Consider the following 23,939-nt stretch of genomic DNA (forward strand, 5'->3'; position numbering starts at 1 on the left):
TCACGAATATTCTATATTTTGTTTTTCATCAGTACCCATGATCCCTCACTGCAATATTTTTGACTTTAGGAGTAGTGTTGATTGCAAATTTTCCGATTGCCAATTTTTCGCAATCAAGAAAATAATGACTGGAGATCACGAATTCTCGAATATATGATGAATATTCGCCCAAATATTAGCGAATTTGAATATTGCCCCTGCTGCTCATCACTGCCATCTACAAAGGGACTCCATGTCCTCATTGCTTAACTGCAACTGGAGTCATGTTTACTTGCTCGATAAGAGGGAGTTATTTCGTAGAAACCTCCTAAGGGGCAAGGGATCACCCAGACACTGACTCCGTCCGTTGCGCATGGCTTGTACAACTGCTACAGCTCTGTTGCAGAAAGGGGCACCTCTGGACATGGGCTCAAGTCGGGCTAAATAATATGCCACAGGGCGTTGTTGCTGGCCATCCAGTTAGGTGAGGACAGCTGAGGCATGGCCATGCACTTCAGTACACTTCAATCTAAATGTAATAATCTGATAGGCCCAGTGCGGGGGAGCGCAAAATTGCCAGCTTTGGTCATAAAAGGCATCTACCACCTCATCTGTAAGGTGGAAGGGACTAAAGAACAATTATAAAGAGGCTGCATCAAAATTGCGTATCTGCAATAAGAAACAGGGCCCAAAAATGTCCTCAGTGCATTCATGTTTCTGGGCAAAGGGATGTCCTCCACAGCCTTCTTACGTTCAGGGGTGAGATGTTTGACCCCAGGAAGGTAACAGTAATGCAGCAAAACTGAACTTTTGTTTTTGACACCTTGCAGCCATGATAAGCCAAAAAGGACAAGAGTGACAGGGAAGCCTGTACACAGATGTCCCTAGAGGGACAGCAGAGCAATAAGTCAATAACATATTGCAGGAGAACAACCTCTGGGTGTAGTAAGTTCCAATCTGACAAAACTTGTGACATGGCTGCAGTATACATAAGGTACTGGGTGAGTTCTAGGCCCCCTGTGGCACAACCCAGGTATACTGTTTACCCTCATATGTGAAAGCAAACAAATACCAACCTTTTGGATGTAGTGGTACTGACAAGAAAACATTTGCCAAATCAATCACAGTGGAGTGGGTAGAGGTAGTGGGAACCTCAGCCAACAAGGTGTGTGGATTGGGCACAATGCGGGTGTTAAAAACTGTAGGTCATGTACCATCTGGTACTGGGTGTGTTTGCCTTTTTCACTTTTCTTTTTAACAGGGTACAAAAAAGTGTTAGAAGGGGATACAATCTCCTTGATAACCCCCTTCTTTTTTTAAAAATAATCTTGGGCTGTTTGAGATATCACATCTGACTGTGACATACTCATGAGATACTGCATCTTCCTGGTAAGTGGTGTGCCAGTTTTCATCTCCACTTCCACAGGAGGGACTGGGAGCTTGCCAACATCCGTGGGTCCAAAAGACCACAGATGGACCGACATTCCCGCAAGCTGGGCTTCCTTTTCATCTTCTGGGAGTACTGACACAAACATGGACCAGGGAGTTTTATCACTAACGGCCAACAAACAAAGTTTCTGGTCATTGAGGGCACCTGTTAGTTCCACAGTGCTGTCCTCCTGGTATGAGATGCTGGCACGTACTGTCACGCCCTGCTGGTGTTCTGAGGAGATCTGTCAGAGTTGCTGCACGTGACTCGATCTGACAGTTTGTTTTGTTGTGGGTTTGAACTGAATCCCACCTCCTCCCAGGTGTTGTTCTTTAGGTAATTGGTGAGGCTATGTATTCCTCCCTCTCCCTATAGCCTTTGCAGGTGATAGTTCTGCCATGTGTGAGCTCTGGAAGTTTGGTGGATCGTCTGCTCCAACACATCTCTAGATAAGTCCTTTTCCCTTCTGTGTCTGTTTTTACTAGGCCTCTAGGGTGATGCTAGCTCCTTTTAGTTGTTGAAGGAGCTGGGTGCCTCTTTTCCTCTTCCCTACAGCTGAGGGTTTGGTTCAGTGTGTTATAGTCTTAGGTACGTGGGCATGTGCATATCTACCATCGAGATATGCACATGGGAATAGCAGCTTAGGGGAAGTGTTTTAGGGATTGCTAGGAGGTGACCCCTTTGTTCCCTAGCATTTGGGGCCTAGTCAGTTGTTTTGTTTGCCTTGTAGTGTTCTGTTTCCTTCCCTTATCTTACCTACCATGACATTATAACCCGCAGTACCGTCATTTTTTCACTTGCTGTTTGCAAAATGGAAACTATTGATGCTTTGGTTGATCGCATGCAGGGATTGTCTTTGGAGGTAGCTGACCTCCACAATTAGGTTGCATGGTGTCAGAGTACTTTGGCGTCTGGCGCCGCGGGGGAAACCTGGTCTGCCTGGAACCTAAGGTCACTCTCCCTGATAGGTTTTCCGGGGGAGGTGATAACTTTGTTCGGTTCAAGGAGTCCCATAAATTGTATGTTCATCTGTGTCCGATTTCATCTGGAGACAAAAACCAAAGAGTAGGGATTATTATTTCTCTGCTAAAAGGTGACGCTCAGTCTTGGGCTTTTTCTCTGCCGACTGGTTCACAGTTCCTCCGGTCGGTGTATGAATTTTACAAAGCCCTGGGCCTGATTTATGATGACCCTGACCGGGTCTCTATGGCTGAATCTAAGTTGCGCAGCTTGTGCCAGGGAGAACGTACTGCTGAGTCGTATTGTGCTGAATTTAGAAGATGGGCAACTGACTCGGAGTGGAATGATCCTGCACTCCACAGTCAGGTCTGTCAGGGGCTATCTGAGAGATTAAAAGATGCCCTTGCATTTCATGAAAAACCTGATTCTTTGAAGGCGGACATGTCTTTGGCCGTACGGATTTATAGACGTCTTAGGGAGAGGTGCAAGGTTCCCCATCAGTCCATCGGGTTACTATGACACTTGAATTAGGGGCTAGAGAGGAGCCTATGCAATTGGGTCAGGTTACTTTTTGCTCTGGTAATAGGAATTTTAGGAAGCTGAATAGACTGTGTTACTTCTGTGGTCAAGAAGGTCATTTCGTTAATGTGTGCCCTTTTATTAAACCTTCGAAGTGGTAATGAAAAACAAATAGGGTATTCCTTTAACCACCTCCGGACCGCCTAACGCACATGTGCGTTCCGGAGGTGGCAGGCTGGCGCACAGTCACGCATATACGCGTCATCTCGCGAGACGCGAGATTTCCTGTGAACGCGCGCACACAGGCGCGCGCGCTCACAGGAACGGAAGGTAAGCGAGTGGATCTCCAGCATGCCAGCGGCGATCGTTCGCTGGCAGGCTGGAGATCCGAATTTTTTAACCCCTAACAGGTATATTAGACGCTGTTTTCATAACAGCGTCTAATATACCTCCTACCTGGTCCTCTGGTGGTCCCTTTTGTTAGGATCGACCACCAGAGGACTCAGGTAGGTCAGTACAGTCGCACCAAACACCACACTACACTACACCCCCCCCCCCGTCACTTATTAACCCCTTATAAACCCATGATCACCCATGATCACCCCATATAAACTCCCTGATCACCCCCCTGTCATTGATCACCGCCCTGTCATTGATCACCCCCCTGTCAGGCTCCGTTCAGACGTCCGTACTGATTTTTACGGATACATGGATCGGATCCGCAAAACGCATACGGACGTCTAAATGGAGCCTTACAGGGGGGTGATCAATGACAGGCGGGTGATCACCCATATACACTCCCTGATCACCCCCTGTCATTGATCACCCCCCTGTCATTGATCACCCCCCTGTAAGGCTCCATTCAGACGTCCGCATGATTTTTACGGATCCATGGATACATGGATCGGATCCGCAAAACGCATACGGACGTCTAAATGGAGCCTTACAGGGGGGTGATCAATGACAGGCGGGTGATCACCCATATACACTCCCTAATCACCCCCTGTCATTGATCACCCCCCTGTAAGGCTCCATTCAGACGTCCGCATGATTTTTACGGATCCATGGATACATGGATCGGATCCGCAAAACGCATACGGACGTCTAAATGGAGCCTTACAGGGGGGTGATCAATGACAGGCGGGTGATCACCCATATACACTCCCTGATCACCCCCTGTCATTGATCACCCCCCTGTAAGGCTCCATTCAGACGTCCGCATGATTTTTACGGATCCATGGATACATGGATCGGATCCGCAAAACGCATACGGACGTCTAAATGGAGCCTTACAGGGGGGTGATCAATGACAGGCGGGTGATCACCCATATACACTCCCTGTCATTGATCACCCCCCTGTCATTGATCACCCCCCTGTAAGGCTCCATTCAGACGTCCGCATGATTTTTACGGATCCATGGATACATGGATCGGATCCGCAAAACACATGCGGACGTCTGAATGGAGCCTTACAGGGGGTGATCAATGACAGGCGGGTGATTACCCTGATCACCCCCTGTCATTGATAACCCCCCTGTAAGGCACCATTCAGACGTCCGCATGTCTTTTGTGGATCCGATCCATGTATCCATGGATCCGTAAAAAATCATGCGGATGTCTGAATGGAGCCTTACAGGGGGGGTGATCAGTGACAGGGGGGTGATCACCCTAATCACCCTGATCACCCCCTGTCATTGATAACCCCCCTGTAAGGCTCCATTCAGACGTCCGCATGTCTTTTGTGGATCCGATCCATGTATCCATGGATCCGTAAAAAATCATGCGGATGTCTGAATGGAGCCTTACAGGGGGGGTGATCAGTGACAGGGGGGTGATCACCCTGATCACCCCCTGTCGTTGATAACCCCCCTGTAAGGCTCCATTCAGACGTCCGCATGTCTTTTGTGGATCCGATCCATGTATCCATGGATCCGTAAAAAATCATGCGGATGTCTGAATGGAGCCTTACGGGGGGGGGGGGGGATCAGTGACAGGGGGGTGATCACCCTGATCACCCCCTGTCATTGATAACCCCCCTGTAAGGCTCCATTCAGACGTCCGCATGTGTTTTGCGGATCCGATCCATGGATCCGTAAAAATTATACGGACGTCTGAATGGAGCCTTACCAGGGGCGTGATCAATGACAGGGGGGTGATCCGGGAGTCTATATGGGTGATTACCCCCCTGTCATTGATCACCCCCCTGTCATTGATCACCCCCCCTGTCATTGATCACCCCCCCCCTGTAAGTCTCCATTCAGAGATTTTTTTTGGCACAAGTTAGCGGAAATTTTTTGTTTGTTTTTGTTTTTGTTTTTTCTTACTAAGTCTCATATTCTACTAACTTGTGTCAAAAAATAAAATCTCCCATGAACTCACCATACCCCTCACGGAATCCAAATGCGTAAACATTTTTAGACATTTATATTCCAGACTTCTTCTCACGCTTTAGGGCCCCTAAAAAGCCAGGGCAGTATAAATACCCCACATGTGACCCCATTTCGGAAAGAAGACACCCCAAGGTATTCCGTGAGGGGCATATTGAGTCCATGAAAGATTGAAATTTTTGTCCTAAGTTAGCGGAAAGTGAGACTTTGTGAGAAAAAAACCAAAAAAATCAATTTCCGCTAACTTATGCAAAAAATAAAAAATTTCTAGGAACTCGCCAGGCCCCTCATTGAATACCTTGGGGTGTCTTCTTTCCAAAGTGGGGTCACATGTGGGGTATTTATACTGCCCTGGCTTTTTAGGGGCCCGAAAGTGTGAGAAGAAGTCTGGGATCCAAATGTTTAAAAATGCCCTCCTAAAAGGAATTTGGGCCGCTTTGCGCATCTAGGCTGCAAAAAAGTGTCACACATCTGGTATCGCCGTACTCAGGAGAAGTTGGGGAATGTGTTTTGGGGTGTCATTTTACATATACCCATGCTGGGTGAGAAAAATATCTTGGTCAAATGCCAACTTTGTATAAAAAAATAGGAAAAGTTGTCTTTTGCCAAGATATTTCTCTCACCCAGCATGGTTATATGTAAAATGGCACCCCAAAACACATTCCCCAACTTCTCCTGAGTACGGCGATACCACATGTGTGACACTTTTTTGCAGCCAAGGTGGGCAAAGGGGCACATATTCCAAAGTGCACCTTTCGGATTTCACCGGCCATTTTTTACAGATTTTGATTGCAAGGTACTTCTCACACATTTGGGCCCCTAAATTGCCAGGGCAGTATAACTACGCCACAAGTGACCCCATTTTGGAAAGAAGACACCCCAAGGTATTCCGTGAGGGGCACGGCGAGTTCCTAGAATTTTTTATTTTTTGTCACAAGTTAGCGGAAAATGATGATTTTTCTTTTTTTTTCTTTTTTCCTTACAAAGTCTCATATTCCACTAACTTGCGACAAAAAAAAAAAATTCTAGGAACTCGCCATGCCCCTCACAGAATACCTTGGGGTGTCTTCTTTCCAAAATGGGGTCACTTGTGGCGTAGTTATACTGCCCTGGCAATTTAGGGGCCCAAATGTGTGAGAAGAACTTTGCAATCAAAATGTGTAAAAAATGACCGGTGAAATCCAAAAGGTGCACTTTGGAATATGTGCCCCTTTGCCCACCTTGGCAGCAAAAAAGTGTCACACATCTGGTATCGCCGTACTCAGGAGAAGTTGGGGAATGTGTTTTGGGGTGTCATTTTACATATACCCATGCTGGGTGAGAAAAATATCTTGGTCAAATGCCAACTTTGTATAAAAAAATGGGAAAAGTTGTCTTTTGCCAAGATATTTCTCTCATCCAGCATGGGTATATGTAAAATGACACCCCAAAACACATTCCCCAACTTCTCCTGAGTACGGCGATACCAGATGTGTGACACTTTTTTGCTGCCAAGGTGGGCAAAGGGGCACATATTCCAAAGTGCACCTTTCAGATTTTGCAGGCCATTTTTTACAGATTTTGATTGCAAAGTTCTTCTCACACATATGGGCCCCTAAATTGCCAGGGCAGTATAACTACGCCACAAGTGACCCCATTTTGGAAAGAAGACACCCCAAGGTATTCCGTGAGGGGCATGGGGAGTTCCTAGAATTTTTTTTTTTTTGTTGCAAGTTAGTGGAATATGAGACTTTGTAAGGAAAAAAGAGAAAAAATAAAAATCATCATTTTCCGCTAACTTGTGACAAAAAATAAAAAATTCTAGGAACTCGCCATGCCCCTCACGGAATACCTTGGGGTGTCTTCTTTCCAAAATGGGGTCACTTGTGGCGTAGTTATACTGCCCTGGCAATTTAGGGGCCCAAATGTGTGAGAAGTACCTTGCAATCAAAATGTGTAAAAAATGGCCTGCAAAATCTGAAAGGTGCTCTTTGGAATGTGTGCCCCTTTGCCCACCTTGGCAGCAAAAAAGTGTGACACATCTGGTATCGCCGTACTCAGGAGAAGTTGGGGAATGTGTTTTGGGGTGTCATTTTACATATACCCATGCTGGATGAGAGAAATATCTTGGCAAAAGACAACTTTTCCCATTTTTTTATACAAAGTTGGCATTTGACCAAGATATTTTTCTTACCCAGCATGGGTATATGGAAAATGACACCCCAAAACACATTCCCCAACTTCTCCTGAGTACGGCGATACCAGATGTGTGACACTTTTTTGCTGCCAAGGTGGGCAAAGGGGCACATATTCCAAAGTGCACCTTTTGGATTTCACCGGTCATTTTTTACACATTTTGATTGCAAAGTTCTTCTCACACATTTGGGCCCCTAAATTGCCAGGGCAGTATAACTACGCCACAAGTGACCCCATTTTGGAAAGAAGACACCCCAAGGTATTCCGTGAGGGGCATGGCGAGTTCCTAGAATTTTTTATTTTTTGTCACAAGTTAGTGGAATATGAGACTTTGTAAGAAAAAAAATAAAAAATAAAAATCATCATCATTTTCCGCTAACTTGTGACAAAAAATAAAAAGTTCTATGAACTCACTATGCCCATCAGCGAATACCTTAGGGTGTCTACTTTCCGAAATGGGGTCATTTGTGGGGGTTTTCTACTGTTTGGGCATTGTAGAACCTCAGGAAACATGACAGGTGCTCAGAAAGTCAGAGCTGTTTCAAAAAGCGGAAATTCACATTTTTGTACCATAGTTTGTAAATGCTATAACTTTTACCCAAACCATTTATTTTTTTTTGCCCAAACATTTTTTTTTTATCAAAGACATGTAGAAGAATAAATTTGGCGAAAAATTTATATATGGATGTCGTTTTTTTTGCAAAATTTTACAGCTGAAAGTGAAAAATGTCATTTTTTTGCAAAAAAATCGTTACATTTTGATTAATAACAAAAAAAGTAAAAATGTCAGCAGCAATAAAATACCACCAAATGAAAGCTTCATTAGTGAGAAGAAAAGGAGGTAAAATTCATTTGGGTGGTAAGTTGCATGACCGAGCGATAAACGGTGAAAGGAGTGTAGTGCCGAAGTGTAAAAAGTGCTCTGGTCATGAAGGGGGTTTCACCTAGCGGGGCTGAAGTGGTTAAAGAAAAAAAAACTCCTTTACTCTTGGTAGTGTGAATGGGGAGTCAGAGCAGGCATATTCGTATCCTACCGGCAGTACCCGATTCCTTCTGCCTGCCATGGTGGTGCTAGACTCTGGAAATTTTGAGTTAAAAGTATTTGTTGACAGTGGCGCAGGGGTTAATCTTATTGATTTTCAATTTCTTCAGAGTCATGGTTTTAAAACTAGCGCATTAAGCAAAGAGATACCAGTGTTTGCTATAGATTCTGCCCCCTCGCAAAGATGTCTGACTCATATTGTTCAGGATATTCATTTGAGGGTGGGTGATTCTCATGTTGAGTTCATTTCTTGCTTTGTTATGAAAGGTTTGCCTGCTCCGATGGTTCTGGGTTTACCATGGTTGATAAAATATAACCCTACCATTGACTGGCAAACAAGACAAATTAGTAATTGGAGTGAATTTTGTATGAACAACTGTCTTATTGCCTCTATTTCGGGGGTGTCCACTAAGGTGTTGCCTCAGTTTCTTTCTGATTTTTCAAACGTATTCTCGGAGGGTGAAGCTCAGGAGTTGCCCTCTTTACCGAGAGTATGATTGTCCGGTCAATCTTATCCCTGGAACAAAATTGCCAAAATCTCGGTTAGATAATCTTTCTCAACCCGAAAGAGTAACTATGCGGGAGTATACTGCCGAGAGTTTGGCAAAGGGACATATTAGACCATCTAAGTCTCCTATGGCCGCTGGCTTCTTTTTCGTAAAGAATGACGGATCCCTTAGACCGTGCCTAGATTTTCGGGAACTGAATCTCATTACTGTCCGTGATCCTTATCCCCTTCCCTTGATTCCGGATCTATTTGATCAGATTGTTGGTGCCAAGGTGTTTTCTAAGTTCGATTTAAGAGGAGATTATAATCTGATCAGAATCAGGGAAGGAGATGAATGGGAAAACAGGCCTTCAATACCCCCGAGGGTCACTTCGAGAACCTAGTCATGCCCTTTGGTTTAACTAATGCTCCAACAGTCTTTCAGCGCTTTATCAATGACATTTTTCATCATTTGGTGGGGAGGTTCGTTGTTATTTACCTTGATGACATGCTAATTTACTCATCCGATATGAAGACTCATCAGGATCATTTGAGACAAGTGTTATTGATTCTTCGGGAGAATAAATTGTAGGCTAAGTTGGAAAAATGCGTGTTTGCATTTCAAGAGCTGCCGTTTTTGGAGTTCTTGCTTTCTGCCTCCGGTTTTCGTATGGCTCCCGCGAAGGTCCGTGCGGTACTGGAATGGGACCGGCCTGAGAATCAGAAAGCCCTGATGCAGTTTTTAGGATTTACTAATTACTACAGAAAATTCATCCTGAATTATTCCACCATTGTCAAACCTTTGACAGATATGACTAGGAAGGGCGCTGACTTCTCTGGTCGGATAAGGCATTACAATCTTTTTCTGCTATTAAGAAATGTTTTGCTTCTGCTCCCATTCTGATGCAACCTGATGTGTCTAAACCCTTCATTGTGGAGGTTGACGCATCAGAAGTGGGTCTTTCGCAAGGTCCTTAACCTAGCAAATGGCGCCGGTGTGCTTTTTTCTCCAAGAAACTCTCGGCTGCCAAAGAAATTATGATGTTGTTGTTGTTTGCCATCAAATTGGGCTTTGAAGAGTGGCATCATTGGCTAGAAGGGGCTACCCATCCGATTACGGTATTTACTGATTATAAGAATCTGGCTTACCTGCAATCTGCAAAGCGTTTAAATCCTAGGCAGGCTAGATGGTCAATGTTTTTTTACCAGGTTCAATTTTGTGGTCACCTATCGCCTTGGAATTAAAAACATCAAAGCGGATGCGTTGTCACGTAGCTTTCCGGGAAGGGGGGGAATTTGGAGGATCCCGCTCCGATCTTGGCTGATGGTTTCCGCTCTTTACCTCGAGCTCGAGACGGAAGTGTTGGGGGCTCAAAAGGAGGCACCTGATTCTTGTCCTCCAGGCAAGTTGTTTGTTCCTTCTGAACTGGGCAGCACGGTGGCTCAGTGGTTAGCACTAGGTTCGAATCCGACCAAGGGCAACATCTGCATGGAGTTTGTATGTTCTCCCCGTGTTTGGCTGGGTTTCCTCCGGGTACTCCGGTTTCCTCCGGGTACTCCGGTTTCCTCCCACACTCCAAAGACATACATACTGATAGGGACCTTAGATTGTGAGCATGGGGACAGTTGGATGCTAATGTCTGTAAAGCACTGTGGAATATAGTGGCGCTATATAAGTGCATAAAATAAATAAATAAACTGCAATACAAGGTGTTCAAGGAACATCATGATGATGTCCTTGAGGAAGTAGATCCACTGTAGATCCCTTTTCCTGGAGATTATGGAGGGTTGTGTAAAAGTGTTGAGGGTTATTGTCACCACCAGACATCTGAGAAGCTCTGACAGACGTTCTTCAGAACCTCCTCCTTGAGGTTCCTTTTGTTTTGCTTTCGTTTTCTCATCTCGTTAGCCTCTCTCAGCTGTCATGTAGTTGCACTGATTGCATCCCTTTAAATCCCTTCCCATACTGCATCACTTTGCGGTTTATACAACTTCCTGGAGTGTGTGCATGCTGGATGCTACTACTGAGTCTTCTACAGATAAGTTTTGTTCATTCATTCATTTGTGTTTTCCTGTTTGCTGGATCCCAGGTGACCCTGACTCCCTCCGTAACCAGTGTAGGGAGCCGGTGGTCGTGTCCCCTCACTATTATAGGGTGTTCAGGTGTTATACAGTCGAGGTACGAGGATATGCGATCATCTACCATTGAGATTTTTGCATAGGCTGAGCAGTTAGGGAGAGAGCCAGGTCTGTTGCAGGGCTCTCCCTTTTGTTCCTTAGTTTTAAATCCAGTCAGTCGGATCTTCATTTTGTGTCTTCTAGTTTTCTGTACACCTTCCGTGACAGTTATGTAGAAGCTTGTGAGACCTGTGCACGCGCGAAAGTGGCTCACACTTGGCCATCAGGATCTCTTCTTCTTTTGTCCATCCCATCTCGTCCTTGGACGCATTTGTCCATGGACTTCATTACTTATTTGCTGAGTTCCTCTGGGGAAACTGTGATTTTGGTGGTAGTGGACCGCTTCAGCAAGATGGCTCACTTTGTACCATTATCAGGTTTGCCCTATGCGAAAACTCTCGCTCAGCTTTTTATTGATAACATTGTGAAATTACATAGAATTCCCTCTGATGTGGTGTCTGATAGGGATACACAATTCGTTTCCAGGTTTTGGAGGGCATTTTGTTCCCCTCTGGGTATTCAGTTGTCTTTCTCTTTGGCTTTTCATCCTCAGTCAAATGGTCAAACTGAGCGCACTAACCAAAACCTGGAGACCTATTTGAGGTGTTTTGTCGCTGAGAATCAGGATGAGTGGTCCTCGTTCTTGTCTTTAGCTGAGTTTGCCTTCAATAACCGTAGGCAGTAGTCAACTGATAACTCACCATTTTTTGTCGCATACAGTCAGGTCCATAAATATTGGGACATCAACACAATTCTAACATTTTTGGCTCTATACACCACCACAATGGATTTAAAATGAAACTAACAAGATGTGCTTTACCTGCAGACTGTCAGCTTTAATTTGAGGGTATTTACATCCACATCAGGTGAACGGTGCAGGAATTACAGCAGTTTGCATATGTGCCTCCCACTTGTTAAGGAACCAAAAGTAATGGGACAGAATAATAATCATAAATCAAACTTTCACTTTTTAATACTTGGTTGCAAATCGTTTGCAGTCAATTACAGCCTGAAGTCTGGAACGCATAGACATTGCCAGACGCTGAGTCTAATCCCCGGTGATGCTCTACCAGGCCTCTACTGCAACTGTCTTTAGTTTCTGCTTGTTCTTGGGGCATTTTCCCTTCAGTTTTGTCTTCAGCAAGTGAAATGCATGCTCAATCGGATTCAGGTCAGGTGATTGACTTGGCCATTGCATAACATTCCACTTCTTTCCCTGAAAAAAACTCTTTGGTTGCTTTTGCAGTATGTTTTGGGTCATTGTCCATCTGCACTGTGAAGCGCCGTCCAATGAGTTCTAAAGCACTGAATATGAGCAGATAATATTGCCCGAAACACTTCAGAATTCATCCTGCTGCTTTTGTCAGCAGTCACATCATCAATAAATACAAGAGAACCAGATCCATTGGCAGCCATGCATGCCCACGCCATTACACTACCACCACCATGCTTCACTGATGAGATGGTATGCTTAGGATCATGAGCAGTTCCTTTTCTGCTCCATACTCTTCCCATCACTCTGGTACAAGTTGATCTTGGTCTTATCTATCCATAGGATGTTGTTCCAGAACTGTGAAGGCTTTTTTAGATGTAGTCTTGCAAACTCTAATGTGGCCTTCCTGTTTTTGAGGCTCACCAATGGTTTACATCTTGTGGTGAACCCTCTGTATTCACGTTGGTGAAGTCTTCTCTTGATTGTTGACTTTGACACACATACACCTACAACCTGGAGATTGTTCTTGATCTGGCCAACTGTTGTGAAGGGTGTTTTCTTCACCAGGGAAAGAATTCTTCGGTCATCCACCACAGTTGTTTTCCGTGGTCTTCTGGGTCTTTTGGTGTTGCTGAGCTCACCGGTGCGTTCATTCTTTATAAGAATGTTCCAAACAGTTGTTTTGGCCACGCCTAATGTTTTCGCCATCTCTTTGATGGGTTTGTTTAGTTTTTTCAGCCTAATGATGGCTTGCTTCACTGATAGTGACAACTCTTTGGATCTCATCTTGAGAGTTGACAGCAACAGATTCCAAATGCAAATAGCACACTTGAAATGAACTCTGGACCTTTTATATGCTCATTGTAATTGGGACAATGAGGGAATAACACACACCTGGCCATGGAACAGCTGAGAAGCCAATTGTCCCATTACTTTTGGTCCCTTAACAAGTGGGAGGCACATATGCAAACTGTTGTAATTCCTAAACCGTTCACATGATTTGGATGTAAATACCCTCATATTAAAGCTGACAGTCTGCAGTTACAGCACATCTTGTTCATTATATTTCAAATCCATTGTGGTGGTGTATAGAGCGAAAAATGTTAGAATTGTGTCGATGTCAAAATATTTATGGACCTGACTGTATGGTTTTCACCCTCAATTTGGTACTTTTTCTGGGACCTAATCTTCTGGGATACCGGAAGAGGAGAGATTCTCTTCCTCTTTGTCATCTATCTGGCGGAAGATTCAAGTTCATTTTAAAAAAATGGGTGAAAGATATAAACGGATGGCTGACAAGAGACGTATGACTGGTCTGGACCTGTGTGTGGGTGATTTGGTGTGGTTGTCCACTAAAAACATTAAGCTGAAGGCGCTCTCTTGGAAACTGTGTCCAAGATGTATTGGCCCTTACAAAATCTCGGCCATTGTCAATCCGGTGGCGTTTCGTCTGGAACTTCCGCAGGCCTGGAAGATCCATAATGTGTTTCACAGGTCCTTGTTGAAGAAATATGTGGAACCTGCGGAACCATCTCCTTTGCGTCCTCCTCCTGTTGATGGTAATCTGGAGTTTCAGATCTGTAGAATTCTCAACTCACGTGTTCTTTGGGGTTTCCTTCAGTACCTGGGGCATTGGAGGGGATATTGTCCCTAGGAAATAATGTGGGTTCTGGCTACCGATGTTAACGCTAGCTGCCTTGTCAATGCCTTTCACAGGGCACACTCGGATAAAGTTGGACCTGGGTGTCCAGAGGTCACCTGTAGAGGGGGGGGGGGGGGTTCTGTCATGCCCTGCCCTGTGGGTGTTCTGAGGAGATCTGTCAGAGTTGCTGCACGTGACTCGATCTGACAATTGTTTTGTTGTGTGTTTAAACTGAATCCCACCTCCTCTCAGGTGTTGTTCTTTAGGTAATTGGTGAGGCTATTTATTCCTCCCTCTCCCTATAGCCTTTGCGGGTTATAGTTCTGCCATGTGTGAGCTCTGGAAGTTTGGTGGATCGTCTGCTCCAACACATCTCTAGATAAGTCCGTTTCCCTTTTTTCCTTCTGTGTCTGTTTTTACTAGGCCTCTAGGGTGACGGATGTTGAAGGAACTGAGTGCCTCTTTCCCTCTTCCCTACAGCTCAGGGTTTGGGTCAGTGTGTTATAGTTTTAGGTGCGTGGGCATGTGCATATCTACCAAGCTATGGGCATAGAAGCTTAGGGAAAGTGTTTTAGGGATTGCTAGGAGGTGACCCCTTTGTTCCCTAGCATTTTGGGGCATAGTCAGTTGTTTTGTTTGCCTTGTCGTGTTCTGTTTCCTTCCCTTATCTTACTTACCATGACACATACTTTTGAAAACTAGTCTGCACCCAGGAGGCAACAGGGGGCATTATCACTGACCAGCAAGAAGTTCTTGGTTAAGGGCAAAGCTAACACGGATGGGTTCTGTTAAAAGAGGAGTGTACTACTTTCCAATCCACTCCTACACAAGGACGGGTGTCCGCAGAGATTAAGTCAGGGGAGGACATATTTGCTGTGCATAGCTGTCTTGGCTGCTCCAGTATCAATAAAAAACTGAACTACTTCTTTATCACCCAGAGTGAGGGATTTCATTGGGGCCGGACTTGAATCTGCTAAAATGTTTAAGGGAACAGCCGATACTGGATTGCCTGTTTCCTAATCTTGGTCTAACTTTTACCCTCACCTGTCTTTGTGTCATCATCACTGCCTTTCCAGCCATCCCTAAAAACATGGTTGTCTGTGGGGACAGTGATCCGGGCACGGTCAACCAACGCAGAATACAATCCTCTCGTGTGCTGTGGACGAGGAGTACCTCACACAGCACAACTCTCTCCCCAATCTGGGTTCTGGGTCCCGCAGACTCTGCAGGTCCATCCCCCAATACCATTATAGGGTGTCAGACTTACTTTTACCTTTCTTTGTTGGGGAGGTGGTTTAACATTATCATGATAACATTCATAACAATACTTCCCACTTTCTCTGTCTCTCTACACCTCATTTATACACTTTCCTCACTACCCACAGCCAGACTTCTGCCTGTTCTGTGAGTTTATCTCTCTGCCACCTTTTATTTCCCTACATGCTTTTTCTCAGTACTCTGGATTCAGTTCACCATCAAGGGGCGCGCACATGTCTACACCTTTCATTAACCTGCTGATGTCTTTCACTGCCTGTCTACATTTGTTATTCCTTACTACATCTGCAGCATCTTATCTAAGGTTAGCATTCTTCAGCATTATCCTATGAAAGACAGTTTACCACTGTTGAGACAATTTCCATCACAATCCCCTCCTTTTGTGATCCTAGCAGATGGGCAGGACCCCCAGGGCCGAGTACTTCACTTGACCTGGAGTCCTGGACATCTGCACCAACCACAACAACCTGTTATGAATCAAGATGAAGTTGCCTCCAAGTGCTGACTTAATCCTAGTAAAGGAAAAAAAAAACATAGAAGTTAAGGCATTTCATCTAATTAAACAATACTACAAGTAATAACTAATTATAGGTATATGTGTATCCTTCACTTACTGAGTTCAGTACTCTATGTGGTGCTACTTAGATCTATGTGTATTTTTTCTGTGCTTGTAGCCGTATCAGGAAAAATACCAGTAACTAAGATGGCCGCTGGGCAGGGAGTAAAGTTCCCTCCGTTAAGATAGAAGTTGGATTAGTTAAGATGTCCGCTGGTGAGGAAGTTACCTTATCTTTCCAGCCTAATTTCTTATACTTAATTATTTTCCGTGCTGATGCTTGCATTGTTTTTCATAATATCTAGAATAGAATGTTCTCAATTCAAGGCTGAATGTCCTGTGTTCACTCCTATGAGACATTTTGGAATAATTTCACTCCTTTATGGCCTAGAGCCAGAGCACACACCTCCCTGTGTCTCTGTGATGATTTCTTTCATTCTCGACTTAACTCTTAATTTGGCCTCATCATCACATCAGAAGAGCTGATTTCGCTCACAGTAAACTTGCCTGTGTGACCTTCCTCTACTAGTCAGTTTTCTATTTGGCAACACACAAGTTCAGATTTGTGGTCCACACAGACATTACATTCAATGTAGAACAGACATAGAAACAGATAGACATAAAGAAACACTTCCCATTCATTAACACACACAAGTCTTTGAACTTGCTAACAAATAATATTTTCTGGGGCTCCATAAACACTCACTCAGTACCTCACACACACTGCCTTGTTATCATCTCTTAGTATGGCAGACATTGTATTTGCTATCACATTCCAATATTGCAACATCTCTCCACTCAGACCTGCGGCCACTGCTGTCTCCCTTCATACACCTCAGCCACCAGCTGCGGGATGGTATATTCACCGGGCAACAGAGACACGGTATCTCCCTGGTACACAGACAGCTAAGACACAACACTCCCTGAGAGGGATGGCAGTCACTACTGGACTCGACTCTTGACGGGGACTTACCCATAAGTTTACTCACTTGAACAAAAACAAGACAAAAACCGACACCTCCCCCTTCTCACCAACAAGCAGAGCTCACCCCTGTGCACAATATTTTCCCTGGCTCCCACGTCTGGTCTGCCAGCCGGGACTAATTGCGTTGCCATATTGCAGACCGCATTTGCAGATCCGCAATACACGGGCGCCGTTCCGTGGGCATTCCACATCACGGATGCGGACCCATTCACTTCAATGGGTCCGCAAATCCAGAGATGCGGAATGGTGCGGAACAGAACTACGGAACGGAACCCTACGGAAGCACTACGGAGTGCTTCCGTCGGGTTTCCTCCCGTAATTCCGTTCTGCAAAAAGATAGAACATGTCCTATCTTTTTGCAGAACGGCCGGATCACGGACCCATTCAAGTGAATGGGTCCGCGATCCACTGCGGCTGCCCCACGGACTGTGCTCGTGCATTGCGGCCCGCAGCATAACCACGGGGCTCACACGCTCGTGGGAAAGAGGCCTTAACGAACTAACGAGAGGCAGGCAAGATAAACAAGTTTTCTTGACTTCTCATGGGGCCGAGGTCCCCTCCTCAAGTGCCTTTCGTTAGGTCTCGGAGGTCATCTATGTCGGCTACCAAAATTACATTCTCTCGATCCCCACGTTGGGCACCAAAATGCAGCTCTCAGTCAGGACCAAATGTATTTGCTCTGCTGCTTCAAATTAGTAGTTTAGTCCTAGGATTTTACATGCATGGAAGAACAACACTGACACCAGGCAGGGTCAAAGCAGTTCTCGTTTATTACAGAAAGTTAAGCAGTTTATGTGTAGATCAGAGGGGGGCATCCCCCCTGAGGCTCGTGGCATTTTTCTATTGGCTAAAATACAAAAATAAGAAAAGAGATAACACATGGCATCTGCGCATTATTTTCCTAACTGTGGTATGTAAACTATGTAAATATCTAGGTGATGGCGCCATCTTGTAATGGGTTCACACTAACAGCAGTAAAGCATACGTCATATATGACACATTATGACACATCAGGGAGGAGGGTCTCTTGGGGAGGGCTAAACCTTCATGCTTTGGTCCCAACTTGAGTACATAAGACAATGTCAATGTCTAAGAGCTATTAGTTGATCAAGAATGATATCCACATCTCTATCAATACTACAGATGACATATTCTGCATATATATATATATATATATATACACATACTACAGAGGACAGTATACTGTATATATATAGCTCTGCATCGGGACTCACTGGCATGTTTGATCTGGTTTCAGTCACCACGCATGCGCTAGACCAGTGGTGCCCAAGCTACGGCCTGCGGGCCACACCCAGCCCACGAATCTGTGTGATCCAGACCGCGCAGTGACGGGAGGTGGAGCTTGCGTCCAGTTGAAGAAGCAGAAGGTACACGCCTGGGCGGCTGTTGTGGCGCAGTACAGAAAGCCTGGAGGCAAATCAGGGAACTAATGTGAGTATAATAATTTATGTGACTGTAGGGCCTTGTGTGTGTGCACTCTGCGGGGTGCGTTGTGTGTGACGTCTCTCACCACTGTCGTCCCTGTGGGTAGTTGCTTGCAGTACTGGGCTCCTACTGTGCGGAGGGCTCACAATTCTCCATTTTGTGGAGGTGCTGTGTCTGGATGCGTGTGCTGCGCTGGTGACCGGACTGCTCCTTGTAACCGGACTGTACCGGAGGAAGGGCTGACTGTTAATGGCGGGCATAGGCGATAGTGTGTGTGGACAGTTTGGCTGGTACCTTAGTAAGGACAGTTGGGATATCCTGAAGGGCCAGTGGGGTTCATGTGGCAGGGGTCCGGCAGTACATGGCTTTGAAGGGTAAGAAGGGAAACCCTCCTTGTTGTTTGGGAAAGCCATTGGACATGAGTGGTGTTCATTGGTGGTGGACACTGGTAGCGGTGGTCTGAGCTGTGGCTGGCAGTAGAGAGAGTGCCCCCTTCACAGTATGCTCACTTGTGCCCCCTTTACAGTAATAAAGCTCACGTGTGCCCCCTTTACAGTAATAAAGCTCATGTGTGCCCCATCACAGTAGTAATGTTTAAATGTGCTCCCTTCTAGGGATCGGCCGATATTGATTTTTTAGGTCCGATACCGATAATTTGTGAACTTTTAGGCCGATAGCCGATAATTTATACCAATATTATGTGAATTTTCATTTTTGAAAAGAAAAAAAAATTCCTGCTGAAAATAAATGTTTATTGTTAATGTGTATTTTTTTTTCTTTTTTTGTAAATCTTTCTTTTTCATTTATACTTTTTTTTTTAACTAACTTTAGCCCCCTTAGGGACTAGAACCCTTGTCCTATTCACCCTGATAGAGCTCTATCAGGGTGAATAGGACTTCACACTGTCCCTGCTGCTCTGTGCTTTGTGCACACAGCAGCATGGAGCTTACTATGTCAGCTAGGGCTTCAGTAGCGTCCTGGCTGCCATGGTAACCGATCGGAGCCCCAGGCTTACACTGCTGGGACTCCGATCGGAGGAGGAGAGAGGGGACTAATACTGGGGGGGGAGCTTGGGGGGGCGCACTGCGCCACCAATGTTGTTAGTTAATACTGGGGTGGGGGGCCACGGGCGCACTGCTCAACCAATGTTGTTAATACTGGGGTAGGGGGCCGCGGGCGCACTGCGCCACCAATGTTGTTAGTTAATACTGGGGGGGAGGGAGGGGGCGCACTGCGCCACCAATGTTGTTAATACTGGGGTGGGGGGCCGCGGGCGCACTGCGCCACCAATGTTGTTAATACTGGGGGGGGGCCGCGAGCGCACTGCGCCACCAATGAAAATAAATCTCATTCATTCATATACAGGAGGCGGGAGCTGGCTGCAGAATCACATAGCCGGATCCCGACCTCCATGAGCGGTAGCTGCGATCCGCGGAACCTGAGGGGTTAACTACCGTAGATCGCAGCTACCGCTCATAGAGGTCGGGAGCCGGCTATGTGATTCTGCAGCCAGCTCCCGCCTCCTGTATATGAATGAATGAGAGACTTATCTTCAGTGGTGGCGCAGTGGCCATAGCTCCTCCCCTCCTCTTGTTCCCTGTCCTCCCATTGGTGGCAGCGGCAGCAGCAGCACAGGGGGAGGAGACACTGCTTCCTTCTCCCCTGTGCTGCAGAGGGAACACGGAGAGCGCTGACAGCAGCGCGATCTGTGTTCCCCATAAACTATCGGAATATCGGCAAAATAAATGCTGATACCGATAACAGTTAAAATCCTCAATATCGGCCGATAATATCGGTAAAACTGATAATCGGTCGATCCCTACCTCCCTTCACAGTCATTCGGCCTGCGCAGTGACCAGAGGCAGAGCTTGCACTCAGTTGAAGAAGAAGAAGGGACACACTGCAGTGTTGCAGTGCAGTTATTTTCCGCAGCGACTGGAGACCCTATCTCCCCACACCGTTTGGTACAGACCTCATCTGGACTCTCAGCCAGGCATCAGAGCACGTCAGAGAAAGTGAGGACGAGTTGGGAAGGAACAGGAGTTCTATGGAGGTCACATGTGCCCCTTCACAGTAGTAATGTTTACATGTGCCCCCTTCACAGTCATTTGGCCTGCGCAGTGACCAGAGGCAGAGCTTGCGCTCAGTTGAAGAGGAAGAGACACGTTGCAGTGCAATTATTTTTAGCAGCGACTGGAGACCCCATCTCCCCACACTGGTTGGTACAGACCTCATCTGGACTCTCAGCCAGGCATCAGAGCACGTCAGAGTAGGTGAGAACGAGTTGGGAGGAAGCAGGAGTTCTATGGAGGATGTGACTGGCAGGGTGTGGTAGTGGTGGGAAGTGTCTTTTACTAAGTCCGTGTGGGCAGTCTGGGTTGCTCCTCAGGAAGCGCTCCTCACCAGCTTAGTAATATTAATGAGGGAGAGAGAACTTGTAATGCTGCACCCAAAGGCATATGTGGAGAGTTTCCTGCATCCCACTCCTTAGTCTTGCTATGTGAAGATATGTTCCCCCTTCACAGTAATAAAGTTCAGGTGCCCCCTTCAGAGTAATAATGCTCACATGTGCCTCCTTCACAGTAATAATGCTCACATGTGCCCCTTCACAGGAATTAAAACATTAAATAAATCAGTAAATACTCACCTAGTTCCTTTAATGATCTGTGCTCCCCAGCAGCAGGATACTGTCACACACTCAGCTGCTGGTCTGTGTCTCCTGCAGTGGGATGTTTGGCTGCATCACGCAGCTGAGAGAGCAACTACGCTGAACGGTAGAGCGGACGGCTCCCTGCTTGACTGTTACAGGCTGTCTATGCACTCTATGAATGCCGAGACAGCTGAGAGTGGGCATACCTCAGCCATTCCTGGGCAGTAGGACAGCCACTAAAATTAGGGACTGTCCTGCCAGATCTGGGACGGTTTGGAGGTATGAATACAAGTTCTCTGTGCTGCATATATAGAGCAAATCTATGTAAGTCTGCCCCATCTCCATCTAGTGGCCGCTATGTGAAACTACACCAATATAGGGGTCTAATTTGTTGTTGGGTAGTTCACATACCATGGAACTCCAATGCAAAATATTTTTTTCTTTATGAAATTTTAAAGGTGTTCCAAAAAAAAAGTGTTGGCACTCAATCTGGAAGGTTCGAGCAGCACCAGCTGTAGAAAATGGCAGAAGGGAAGAAATGTAAAGTCGATTCGGAGTGCAGAAATTTTCACGAGAAGTGGACAAATTTGTATTTTTTTGTGCAAAAAGACAAGAAGCCTTTATGCCTCATTTGTAAGGAGAGTGTTGCAGTGTATAAGGAGCACAATATCAAACAACACTATGACAGCAAACACAAGATAACTTATGACCAATATGTTGGTGTGTGCTGTGAACAGAAAATTGCCAAACTGCGTGAAGAAGTTGATGGATTAACAAAAATGTTCAATAAAAAGAGAAAAGAAAATGAATCAGCCGTTCGTGCAAGTTTTCGGGTGGCTCATATATTAGTCAAACCTGAAGGTGAATGTGTAAAAAAGTGCATTTTGGCTGTAGTGGAAGAATTATGCCCAGAAAAAAAGAGTGCAATGGAAGCTGTTAGCCTGTCAAGAATGACAATAACTAGGGGTGCACCGAAATGAAAATTCTGGGACGAAACCGAAACCGAAAATTCAGGATACCCCTTGACCGAAACCGAAACCGAAAATGGCTTTTTGCCCAAATACTTTTAAAAGACCCCCCACCCCATAACAGTGCCATCCACAGACCCCCCCACCTCATAACAGTGCCATCCACAGACCCCCACCCACCCCATAACAGTGCCATCCACAGACCCCCACCCACCCCATAACAGTGCCATCCACAGACCCCCACCCCATAACAGTGCCATCCACAGCCCCCATTGTACAATTAATAGATTAATAGAAAATATTTCAAAATAGCGGGGAGGGACTGGGAGGAGGAGCTGGGGGCCGGTGCGTTCACTGTGCTCCGGCCCCCAGCTCCAGTAGTTATAAAATGTTGTACAATTAATAAGCATTCTATTCATGAGGCCCCCTCTGCAGTATTACATTCAATACAGCCACATCATACTCACAGGGCTGTCATCTTAATGCTGGCCGGCCGGGCAGAGGAGCTGCAGCGTCACAACTGACGTCATGTGCCCGGCCTACTTTCTGAATGAAGGAGGCGGCGCAGGCATGTGACGTCAGTCGTGACGCTGCCGCTCGTCTGCCCGGCCGGCCAGCACAGCCCTGTGAGTAGGATGTGGCTGTATTGAATGTAATACTGCAGAGGGGGGCCAAATGAATAGAATGCTTATTAATTGTACAACATTTTATAACTACTGGAGCTGGGGGCCGGAGCACAGTGAACGCACCGGCCCCCAGCTCCTCCTCCCAGTCCCTCCCCGCTATTTCCGGCCGATATGTAAAAATATCGGCAGAAACAGATTAGGTGCATTCTCGGCCGATATTTTCGGCCGCCGAAATTTCGGTGCACCCCTAACAATAACGAGACGAGTGGAAGATTTGGGAGGCGATCTTATGCTGCAACTGAAGACAAGAGCAGGCCAGTTTGAAATGTTTTCAATTGCTGCTGATGAGTCTACAGACGTGACACTGCTCAATTGCTAGTGTTCATTCGTGGTATAAACTCTACATTTGAAGTTATTAAAGAACTGGCAGCGATGAATAGAACAACCACTGGTGAAGATTTGTTCAAAGAAGTATCAGAAGTTATTGACGAGCTTGGCCTGGACTGGAGCAAGTTAATAGGAGTGACTACAGATGGGGCAAGAAGCATGGTTGGACGACACAGTGGTTTGGTAGCTAAAATACGTCAAAAAGTGACAAAATCTCTGTGGGAAGCAGTTGAACTTGGAACATGTTAGGAAGGTTGTCGTTAAATGTGTAAACTTCATATGATCACATGCACTGAATCACAGGACTTTCAGAGAATTTTTCATTGAAGTTGAATCTGAACATGAAGATGTTGTTTATCACAGTGAAGTCCGCTGGCTTAGTCGAGGCAAAGTGTTGAAACGCTTTTTTGACCTGAGACATGAGATTTGTATCTTCATGGCTGAAAAATCTAAACAAGTTCCGGAGATTAGCGATTTCAAGCTAAATTGAAATTGTTCATACATCAAGCTGAAAGAGAACAGTTGTTGAACTTTCCAAAATGTGCTGCACTACATCAGGAGGACATAAATGTTCGCTTCCCAAAAGAGAGAATGGTTCAGCTTCTCAAGCTGCTAAGTGAAAATTTAGAAGAAAGGTTTGCAGATTTTCACCACATGAAGAATAATATTTGTTTGTTCGAAAATCCATTTTCAGTTGACACTTCCATTGCAGCAAGTGACTTACAGCTGGAACCGATTGACTTACAATCCCAGATGTCAATACTGGACAAATTTCGAAAAAAAGCACTACCAGACTTTTATGCAGAACTATGTCCAGAAACATTTCCAAATTTGTGAAAACCAGGACAAAGAATGATGACAACTTTTGCAAGTACTTATGTGTGTGAACAAACTTTTTCAGTGCTAAAGAGAGTAAAACCTGTCTCACGCGCTCGGCTTACTGACGATCATTTGCTTTCTGTGCTGAGAATCAACGTGACAAACTTTGACCTGAACATTTCAAAACAGGTTTCTGGAAAACATCTGCAGACGTCA

The sequence above is a fragment of the Bufo gargarizans genome, chromosome 3 (genome assembly GCF_014858855.1).
Source record: "Bufo gargarizans isolate SCDJY-AF-19 chromosome 3, ASM1485885v1, whole genome shotgun sequence".
NCBI classification, from domain to species: domain Eukaryota; kingdom Metazoa; phylum Chordata; class Amphibia; order Anura; family Bufonidae; genus Bufo; species Bufo gargarizans.